The sequence below is a fragment of the Sciurus carolinensis genome, assembly GCF_902686445.1.
Source record: "Sciurus carolinensis chromosome 19 unlocalized genomic scaffold, mSciCar1.2 SUPER_34, whole genome shotgun sequence".
Taxonomy (NCBI): Eukaryota; Metazoa; Chordata; class Mammalia; order Rodentia; family Sciuridae; genus Sciurus; species Sciurus carolinensis.
The window spans coordinates 2,680,262-2,692,689 of NW_025920112.1; positions in this window are offsets into that span (position 1 = coordinate 2,680,262).

The window sequence follows — 12,428 nt, forward strand, 5'->3', positions numbered from 1 at the left end:
CCTCCCCAAAAAATTGCTATTGGGAGAACATCCCCAACAATAGAGTTGTAGGGGTTCTTATACCAAAAATCACATCAATCATAAGTGTCTGTTGCTATGATTCAAAATTACAAACTAACATCATGAGATCATCGACAGAGGGGGAAGTGGGTCAAAAGGACCCTTACCTAGGTACAAACTAAAGAATGGTTACTAACATCCACAATATCACTGTTCACATGGTACATTGTTTAGGAGCAACAGGAATCAAAAGAGAGCAATTTTTCTTTACATAGGAATTGCCATTCTGTATTGCTAAACATGTCACATTAAGTAACTGTTGATGGGCACAGAGGCAGGGTGTTCCCATGGGAGAAGCTTATTTCATACATAACAAGGATTCTTGGAGCAAAATGGAGTCTGTTTAGTCATTTTCCTTAGAGTCTGGCCTATAACATTCTCATGCAGCCATATCTGTCAGCCCATCACTCCAGTATTGTGAGTTTGCAGATCCTCAAAAAAATCAATAGTAAAGAAACAGAGAGGAGGGAGCAGCCCACCTGCTGCTGTGCTGCACTGACTGAGGACAGCAGCACCAGGAGGCTGGTGGGTGGTCACTTGTGTCACTTGTGCACTGCAGACGAGGACTGTGCTCATGAAGAGGCTTCTCCTGGGCTGTCTGCTATCTTGGGCTGGTCAGAAAGACCTGGAAGGCTTCAGTCTCAGGTCTTCTGTCTTCCCAACCTAAATGATTTTGTGCCTTCTTTCACTTGCCTGTGTGTGGACTTTGGAGCCATTTTTCACATGGCAGAGTCACGTGTGGGCACTGGCAAGTGATGAGAGATAGAACACATCAAGCTGTGGGGCCAGAAGACTTGCCTAGAGTTCTGAGGATGTCCTCATGGAGATCCAGCTTCTGCTGCACCCTAGGCCAGTTGGTCATGCCCCTTAAGAGCTATAGGGAAGTTGCCTGTAACAGTCACAAAGGCACATATGCACTCCAGGGAAAATACCTGATTATTTATCTTCATAGCAGGTAGTATAAAACCCATGGTGGGTTAGTCCCTATTTCCTCTTTTTATCAGAGGCCCCAGAAATCCAGATGTCCAACAAAAATCAATAGCTCTCCACCCACAGGTGCTTGAATCAGATCTCAAACACTCACAGAAATCAATCCAGGAACAAATCTCAACTATTGGAACTTCTAATTTAAACTCTGCACCAATCTGCCATAGAACACAGTTTATCAGCATCCCCCAGTGCATCCCACACTACACTGGGAGAAGGGAAGCTAAGAGCTACTACAACCAGCTTTGGCTCCCAGCCACAAAGACTAGCAGCTGAATGAGGAGCACAGAGGAATTGTACCTCAAGTAGCCCAGGCCTCAACTTAAAGTTTACACAGCCAAAAATGAATATGAAGATGAAAATCTATCCCTGCCCACAGTTTTGACCCCCTCAGCAAAAACAAGTCCTTCACATATCAAGAACACTTTTCAAATACTTTTTTTCTTCATTTTCAAATGAATTTTAACTTTGAAAATTTTATCAAGAATTGTATCATGTTATCTTATTTTATTTTTCTTCTTTCCACTTTACAAAATTTCTTTTTTTATGTGTAGATGTGTGAGTGTGTGTTTTCTCACTGTTTGAATACATTCAAATTTATATTTATATGGGTATAATACATTACAATATATAAAATATATAATTCTACTTAAACCAATGTATTTATGTATATATAAATATATAAATACTATGTATACATCATTAAATATAAATATATATAAATGTTATAAATATTATACATGAGTTTGAAAAGATTTGAACTTGCATTTGTTATTTTATTTTTGGGGCACCATGGATTTTGTTCTTATTATTGTTCCTTCACTCTTTTCCAATTATTTACTAAAATTTCCTATTCCCTTTTTCTCTTTTTCTGTTGTTAATTTTATTTAAATTGTATTCCCCTTTCCTACAACTGCTATCTGCTACATATCTCTTGCTTCTGTTCTGTTCATTTTTAAGGTATTCTAAACTTCTCTTGCCTTCTTATTCTATTTTCTCTTCACTTAAGAGAAAGGTTTGGTAGAATTATTAGTAAGTTTTATCCCAAACCCATCCATATTTTGTGGATATTAATATAGCAGAAAACGTAGTAAATACCTGCTATTTAATGTCTGATCTAGTTCACAGATTTTAGTATTGATACTGATGACAAATGCTAATCACACCATTCCTACACAAGTTTCAATTAGTATTACAGAATTCAATGTAGACCCAAGACATTTATCTTGAGGCTGTGGATCTGTTGCTGAGATCAGTGCTCTTCCAGGTTCCCCTTTCAAATGAGAGAGGCTGGAGAGTGATTTCAACACTATACAGATTGGAGATCCTACAGCTGAGTAGTCATTCAAAACTCAGTCAAGTATAAGTGAATCTCCAACATACGAGACCTTTCCACATAGGAGACACAATGTTATTTAACACATAGAATTGGGGAGACTAAAATCACAAACCAATAACCAAACCAAGGAGGAACAAACACCAGGGATCTCAGATAGCACTCCTGGACACCTACTTGTACATGTGTGGAGGGTGGGATGGGGATGGGCTCTGAAGCAAAAAAACAAACTACACAGAAGAACACCCATATTACAGAAGGGAACACAGTTGAAGCACAAGTCCAAGATATTTGAACAAATTTATGAACAGACAATTAGGCAAATAAACCTCACTTCTAAATTTGCAATTCACTAACAAAAGATCCTACAGATAAGGAAATGAACTAAATCCAGAGAAGCAATATAAAAAACTGATTATTCAAATATTCAATGAATTAAAAGAAGATTTAAGGAATGAATTAAAAGAACAAGTAGGGGAGATGAAATTCCTCTCTATTTCAGCATAAAAATGATCACAATAAACCAATGATAACATGAAAAAAAAAGATGAATAAAATTAAAAATTCACATGAAAGCATCAATAACAGATTAGATTGCATACAGAAAAAAAATCATCAGTCACTGAAGACAGAAGAACCTCAGGCCTTGAAGAAAGGATACACAAACTAGAATACTAAGTATGCAATCAAGGAAAAAATAGAAGATCATAATCTGAATAGACAAGAAATCTGTGAAAATGTCAAGAGAGAACAAACCTCAGAGTCACTGGATAAATGAAAACATGGAGAGTCACTCAGAAGACATTAAGTGTTTTTCCAAGAAGATAGTAACACTTTCCACATCAGAAATAAACTCAGATTCAAATGCAGGTTCATACAGGCCCCCTCGTAGACAATATCAGAAGAGGAGTTCTACCAGACATATCATAATCAAAATTTCTAGAATAGAAAATAAGAAAATCACATTTAAAGCTGCAACAGAGAAACATAAGGTTATCTAAGGGGCAAACCAATAGGGTTCACTTCACATTCTATAAACAAGGAGGTCCTGGAATGAGATACTCCAATCCTTTAACAGAAAAGAATTGCAACACGAGATTGCTATATCCAGCAAAACTCTTTCAAAATCATTGGGGAAATAAAATCTTCCCATTAGAAGAATGAAATAAAAGACTTCACAACAACTAAACAGACCTACAAAGAATATTCAAAGAGAACTACACAGAGGAAACCAAAACAAACACCAAAGCTCCAAAATAGATGAAGATCAACAGAACAACCAACTAAATATAAATCAAGACAAAATTAAGTATAACACACCAAAAAAGGCAGAAAATATGAAAACACAACTCCAAAATAACCCCACATATAAATGGTCTAAAATCCATAATTAAAAGTCAAAGACTTTCAGAGTGCTTTGAAAACAAGATCCAACTATATGGCATTTTTAAAAAATTAGTTTCACAAGTAAAGGCAACAATTGACTGAAGGTAAGAGGATAGGAAAAATATCCACAAATGGAGAACAGAAACAAATAGGAGATGCAATTCTCATAACTGACAAGGCAGATTTTAAGCAAAAATTATCAGAAGAGATAAAGAAAGCCATTACATCCTGGTAAAGAGAATAATCCAACCAGAAGATATAAAAATAGTAAATACATATGCCCCAAATATCAGTGTGTGCAATTACACACACACACACACAGAAACACACATGCTTCTTGATACTATGTCACAGATAAGACCCAATTTAACAATACTAAATGATTTGAACACACCCTTATCACCAGTAGACAGGTCATCCAAACTTTAACTCAATAAAGATATTTCTGACCTACAAAATATTGGAAAACCAATGGACCTTATACACATATACAGAATATCTCCTCCCATAAGAGCTGAATTTGTCTATTCCTCAGCAAAACATGGAATATTTTCCAAAATAAACCATATGCTAGGTGACAATATTAGTCTTAGAAAAAAAGGTTATAATTTTGATCTTGTGACCAGATCATAATGGAATATAATCAGAAATCATGTGAAGAAAAATGATATAAAATGCATAAACAGTGAATGATTCTATTTTTAATGAAGAATCGATAATACAATAAATAAGAAATCCAGAAATTCTAAGAAACAAGTTAGAACGAAACACTACATATCAAAATCTTTGGGACAGTATGAAAGCAGTTCTAAGAGGAAAATTTGTAGCATTGAGTGCCTACTTTAAAAAAGTAGACACATTCCTAGTACATGAGGTTATGTTCCACCTCAAGGCCTTACAAAGGAAGAACAAACTAATTCCAAAAGAAGTAGGCAATAAAAAATAAATAAGATCAAATCAACATTAATTCAATGAAGAATAAAACACCCAAGATTAATGTTATGATTTGTTTCTTGGTAAAGGATAATGACAATGCTATACTCATAGAAAGAGGGATATGATGCAATTTAGAAAAATTGAGGTTCAAAAGGAGATTTCATAACAGACACTTCTTTTTTTTTCTTTTCCTGGCACACTTTTACATTTATTCTGATGAAGAAATTGAGATATTGATATGGTAATTGAAAAAACAGAAGGGTGACTTAACAGTTTAAAATTTATTTGGCTGATTTCTTATACTTATGACAGAGCTATCCTGTCTCCAAGATACACTGTATATTCATGGTGCATGTGCATGGAGGGAAAATATTGTGATTTGAGGTGACTGTTTTTCACCTTATTTTTATCTCATTGCTGCAGGTTATGATTTCTAATGTTGACTATTGAATAGCTTAGTATGCACTTCTTAATTACTAGGAATCGTTAGAAATTATTTAGAAAATATTCACTCCAATAAACTGGAAAGTTCATAATACATTTGTAAATTTCTAGACATGTATGATCTGTCAAAATTGAATCATGAATATATACAAAACATAAACAGATGGATGTAGAGTAATGGAATTGAAAGAGTAATTAAAATGTTTTCAGCAATGAAAATCTTAGGACCAGAAGGATCCTCAGCCAAGTTCTAACAGACCTTTAGAGAAGTATTAACACCAGTTTTTTCTCAAATCAATTCATGAAATTGAAATAAACACTCTCTAACACTTTCCATTAAGCCAATATTAACCTTATAACAAAAAAATAAAATGAAATAAAAATAAAGACAGATTAAAGAAAGAAAATTGCATGCCAATATCCTGATGAACAGATATGAAAAAATTATTTTAAAAAATCTGTAAACTACAATCAATAACAGCAAATAGATAATACATCATAATCAAGAGTGTTTCATCACAGGGATGCAAAATTTGACATATGCAAATCAATAATGAAATTCACCACTCAAATAGATTAGGAACAAGAATCATATAATCATCTCAGTTGATGAAGATATTTGATAAAATTCAACATCCATTCATATTAACAATGGTGGGAAAAAACTAGTGATAGAGTGACTTACCTAGGTACTATAAGCCAATCCGAATCCAGCACCATATTGAATGGAGATAAACTAAAGTATTTTCTCTAAAGTCACAAAGGAAATGCACTTAAACCTCACAATGAGACACTAATACACATCCACTAGGAAAGTTAATCAAAAAAAAGAAAAAAAAGCAGAGACTATGTTTTCACAAAGATGTGGAGAAATGAAAACTTTGTATGTTTTTGTGGTGGTGTGAAAATATCTTTTTCTTGTGGAAAACAGCAGTGTGATTCTTTAAAACTTAAGCCCAGTGTCAGTAAACGATCCAGTACTTGCACCCAGAGAAACCAGAGTAGGACACTAAAGGGCTGTCTGTCCTCCATGTCCACCCACAGGGGAGAGGGTGGACAGAATGTGGTGCCCACACACAATGGAAAGCATTCAGGGCCACAGAGGAAGGGCGTGCTGACATGGACTGCAACAGGGACCCGCGTCGGCAGCATCAGGTCTGACGTTTGACATTGTGAAACACAACTCAGTGAAGCACCTTCATCCTCCTTGTTCCAGGTTGCTAATATGGTACTCATGGTGTAACAGGATGTGAGTAAAAGCCCGTGTCTCACAGGAAAGCACCTTTCAACATGGTGCATTTGTCTCAATGATGTGAGGAAGACCTTTATCCTTATTTAAAAATAAATACAATTGGGATATTTTGACAATTTAATTTTTAGTCTTTGAAATCGCTATATGTAATTTATTTGCAGCCAATGTTACAAAATTTCCACTTCCTTTGATTTTATTTAGTTCCCCTAAAAGTTGTTCAGTGTTGACACCTGCAATAATGACCTGAGCACAGGAGGAAAGAGCAGGCATCCAAAGATTTCATAGTAAGAACAAAAACAGAGCCTTGAATCTGCACCATGTCCTGCATGATAGAGACGTCAGGTGAACAGGTTTTTTTCTTTTGTACTATTGTCACTTATTTGCTCCTTGAATGTGACAGGGATCCTTTCTGTATGCAATCAGATTTAATCTCATTAACAGGACCTTTATGTGGATATTCAATGCTCCACTTCACAGTGACATAACTGAGATACAGGGATGTTCAGTGAACTTTCCCAGAAGTCCAGCTATTAAGATCTACACACACATGCAAGAAACCCCATATAATTCACACATGTATACACACGTGTGATACTATATTTATAAACACCAGGATGTGGTACATTCTATAACAATTTAAACATGTAAGCATTTGATAACTGCCAGGTCTATCTTACAGTCTAGCCTTGTGTGTTTAGGTAATAAATCCAAACTATGAACTGTTCAGTTTTCAATCACCACAAAACATTACCAAAGAACAAAGAAATAAAATTTATTAAAATAGAAATTGCATACAAGTAGCAAATTGTGGAGACAGGGTATGAATACTTCTTCAAGCAAAAATGGCAATATCCTAGTGTTGAAATATGACTCGACTCAGCATCCTCTTGCTTCCTGTATCACCTTCTTTATTCTCCTGTCACTTGACCTGACAACCGTCATGCATGTCTTCACAGGAATATGGTTCTAAGGGACTCTACCTGAGTATTTGCCTTATTCCACTAGCAAATTGTCTCCAGTAGAGGATGTGCTGACAGAAAAAACTGAATATGATCATTTCTGTGTAGAATTAATTGAGGATATATATTTAGCATGTGGATGAAATATGGATTAACTCTAAGTGCTGCCTTTTTCAAAATTAACGGTGTGTTCTGATCTTTTGAAAGTAAAGTGCCTTATTTCATTGCAAAGAGCTCTTTTTACTCTGATTCTATTTAGAGTTGAAAATGAGATACTGAAAAAATATATCTTGTAGTGATTTCCATATTAATAAAATAAATATTTCTCAAATGTGCCTGACTGTGATAATGAATAGCTGAACCACAGATTTGATGATTTTGACATGACTTTATAGGGACCTTGAGACAGAGTTGAGGACCAAGGGAAGACTCCCGTGGAGTTGAGATAAAGCAGCTTTCACTGAAGCACAGATAATTTTCTTAGACTCATTTCCCTTTGGTCAAAATATTCTCAATGATGAATCATTACAAAATAAGACTGATTTTGTTAATTTTTATTTACTTATATGCACCAGTTCAGCAAGAGTGGGTATTTACCAAAAAAGTCTTTTTAAGTTGACTTTGCAGGAAATTTCCTAGGATATCTGATTGCAATTTTAAAGCCTCTTATTAGAATTAACTGACAGACAGATTTCAATATCATGCTGAGATAAGCCAATACCCAAATACCAAAGGCTGAATGATTTCTTTGATAAGTGGATGATGATATATAATGGGGGGTGGGAGAAAGACAAGAAAGGAGGAAGGATGGATTGTATAGAGAGAAATTAGGGGTGGGGAGGGTGTGGGGGAAGAAAAAATATTAGCATGAGACAACATCATTACCCTATGTACATATATGATTACACAAATTGTGCAACTCTAGTTCATGTACAACCAGAGAAATAACAGTTGTACCCCATTTATGTACAGTGAATCAAAATAGTAACAAATGAAATAAAAAACAGTAGAAGAAAGGAAATAATTACAATCAGATCTGAAAACAATGAAATTGAAACAGAAGAATAATTCAAAAAATTGAAAAACAAAAATTTGGTTCTTTGAAAAAATCTATTAAGTTGATGAACCTCTAGTCACACTACCAAAAACAAAAAGACAGAAAACCCAAATTACTAAAACACATGATAAAAACGAAAATACCACAGCAGACAAAACAGGAACAGAGAAGAAAATAGAAAATATTTTGAAAATTTATACACAAATAAAATAGAAAATATTCAAGACATTGACAAATTTCTAGAGACATGACCTACCTAAACTGAATCAGGAGGTTTTACATGATTTAAACAGAACAATTTCTAGTAAGGAATTAGAAAACACCATTAAGAACCTGCCAATTAAGAAAAGCCCAGGACCAGATGGATCCTCAGTCAAGTTCTACAAGACCTTCAAAGAAGAATTAACACCAATTCTTCTCAAATTATTCCATGAAATAGAAAAGAAGGGAACTCTTCCAAACTCATTCTATGAGGCGAATATCACCCTGATACAAAACCAAAGACACATCAAGGAAAGAAAACTTTTGACCAACAACTCTGATGAACATATATGCAAATATTCTCAATAAAATTCTGGCAACTCACATACAAAAATGTATTAAGACAGTGAACCATGATTAAGTAGGGTCCATCTCAGTGATGCATGGTTTGTTCAAAATACAGAAATCAATAAATGTAATTCATAATATCAAGAGACTTAAAAACAACTATCATATGATCATCTCAAGAGATGCCAAAAATCCACTTGACAAAATACAGCACCCCTTCTAACAAAAGAGGTAAAAGACCTCTACAATGAAAACTACAGAACACTAAAAATTGAAATTGAAGAAGACCTTATAAGATGGAAACACCTCTCATGCTCCTGGATAGGCAGAATTATATTGCCAAACATTCATACTAGCAATAGTGTTATAAAAATTTAATGCAATTGCTATTAAAATGCCACTGATATTTTTCACAGAACTAGAAAAATAGTCATGAAATTCATTTGGAAAAATAAGAGATCCAGAGTAGTCAAAGCAATCCTTAACAAAAAAGTGAAGCAGCAGGCATCACAATGCAAGACCTCAAACTACACTACAGAGCTCTAGTAATAAAAGCAACATTGGTATTGGCACCAAAACAGACATGTAGACCAAAGGCACAGAATAGGAGACACAGAGACACACCCACATAAATACTGGTATCTCAAACTAAACAAAGGAGCCAAAAACATTTACTGGAGAAAAGAGCTTATTCTAGAAATGGTGCTGGAAAAAATGGAAAGCCACATAGAACAAAATGAAGTTAAACCTTTTTCTCTCACCCTGCACAAACATCAACTCACTGCGAATCAAAGACTTAGGCACTAGATCAGAGACCCTGAGCCTACTAGAAGAAAAAGTAGGTTCAAATCTTCTCCATGTTGGTCTAGGACATAACTTCATTAACAAGGCCCCTAAAATGCAAGAAGTTAAATCAAGAATCAATAAATGGGATGAACTCAAACTAAAAATTTCTTTTCAGCAAAAGAAACGATCAATAATGTGAAGAGAGAGCCTACAGATTGGGAGAAAATCTTTACCACATGCACCTCAGATAAAGCATTAATCTCTAGGATATTTAAAGAAGTAAAAAATTAACACCAATAAAACCAATAACTCAATCAATAAATGGGCTAAGGAACTGAACAGGCACTTCACAGAAGAAGATATACAGTTGATCAACAAATATATGAAAAAAAATGTCCAATATCTCTAGCAATTAGAGAAATTTAAACAAAACTACCCTAAAATTTCATGCCATTCCATTCAGAATGTCAATCATGAAGGATACAAGCAACAACAAATGTCAGTGAGGATGTGGGGAGAAAGGTACACTCATAACTTCTTGGTGGAAATGCAAACTAGTGCAACCATTAGGAAACCAGTATGGAGTTTCCTCAAAATATTTGGAAAGGAATCACCATTTGACCCATTTATCTCACTCTTCAGCTTATAATCAAAGGACTTAAAATCAACAAACTACAATTACACAGTCTCATCAAGGTTTATGGCATCTCAATTCACAATAACTAAAATATGGAACCCACCTAGATGCCCTTCAACAGATGAAAGGATAAAGAAAATATGATACATATGTATATATCTATATAGATTATATATATGATGGAAAATAACTCAGTTTTAGAGAAGACTGAAATTCTAGAATTTGCTGGTAAATGGATGGAGTTAGAGAATATCATGCTAAGTGAAATAAAACTAACCTAAAAAATCCAAGTCTGAATATTTCTCTGATATGCAGATGCTAATTCACAATAAGGTATCGGGGGTATGGAAGAACAGTTATTTTATATTAGGTAGAGTGTAGTGAAGGGAGGGGGAGGAGTATGGGGGTAGGAAATAAGAGTAAAGTAAAACAGCCATTAGAACCTCATGTACATATATGACCGATGTGATCTGACAATTTGTATAATCAGAAAAATGAGAGCTTATATTGCATTTATGTCTGATTTATCCAAATATATAATGCATTTTAATGTTATGAATAACAAATTAGAGTAAGTTAAAGAAATTTAGAAAAAGGTATACATGACAGTAGTGTATTTTTACACATTACATATACATGGATTATAACTTATTCTAATTAGAATCCCAGTCTTGTGATTGTATATGATGTGGAGTTACACTGCTCATGTACTCATATATGAACATAAGAAAGTGATGTCCTGTTTAGTCGACTATCTTTCTTATTCCCATCCCCACCTTTCCTTCATTCCCTGTTATCAAATCCAATAGACTTCTATTTTTCCCCCTCCCCATCCTCCCTTATTTTGTGTTATCATCTCCATACCAGAGGGAAAATTTAGCCTTTAATTTCTGGGAATTGGCTTATTTCAGTTACCATGATAGTCTCCAGTCCTATCCATTTGCCTGACAAATACCATAATTTCACTCTTCTTTATGGTGGAGTAATACTCCATTATGTATATGTAGTAGGTTTTCATTATCCAATCATCTGTTGAAGGGCACCTATTCTGATTCCATAGTTGGATCTTTATGAATTGAACTGCCATAAACATTGATATGGCCACCTTCACCATAGTATGCTAATTTTAAGTCCTTTGGGTATAAACCACCAAGTGGGATCACTGGATCAAATGGTGGTTCCTTTCCAAGTTTTCTGAGGAATCTCTACACAGACTTCCAGAGTGTTTGCACCAATTTGCAGTCCCATCATCAATGTATGAGTGTCCCTTTTTGCCCACATCCACACCAAGAGTTACTGTTGCTTGTGTTCTTGATAATTGTCATTCAGACTGGAGGGGACGGAGTCTCAGTGTGGTCTTAACTTGCCTTTCTCTGGTTGCGAGAGATGTTGAACATATTTTCATGTATTTGCTAACCACAGATGAGTGTATGTTTAATGCGTGACTGGGGCTGGGGCTCCAGCTTCATCCTTGTGCAGGTGAACATTCCACTTTCCTAGAATCATTGTAGAAAACACTTCTTTCTTCATGGAAGTTTTTCATCCATTTTCCAAAGTGAGTTGTTCATAAATGTGTTTATCATTCAATTGTCAAATTTTTCCATTCGTTTATAGGAATCCTTTCTCCTGCTAGAGCTAGTTTTCAGTGAGAATTTTGATGTCAGTGTGTTAAAACATAGAATTTTGACCTGCATTTAAAGAGTGGTTCATGGGTGTGGATTTCTTCACAAATCTGTGTGGATTTTGGGGAGCTGGTCAATGCCTCTCAAAGTGTGGATTACAGGGGCTACACTGAATCTAGAGATCCATTTGTGGGGTACTGTTGTCTTTTTTCTTTCAATTTAAAAATATATTAATAAAACTTTATTTTGCTTTTAAGAAAAAATTATTCCCCTCATGAAGATTAACCACAACGCCAGTCCTATTGGTTTATTACAATAATCTTTCCTACAATCAATGTGATTTAAAAACACAGTTAATGAACACTCGAATGTAAAGCCTCAATGTAAAAACAGGAGCTTTAGATCTAGTGGCTAAAT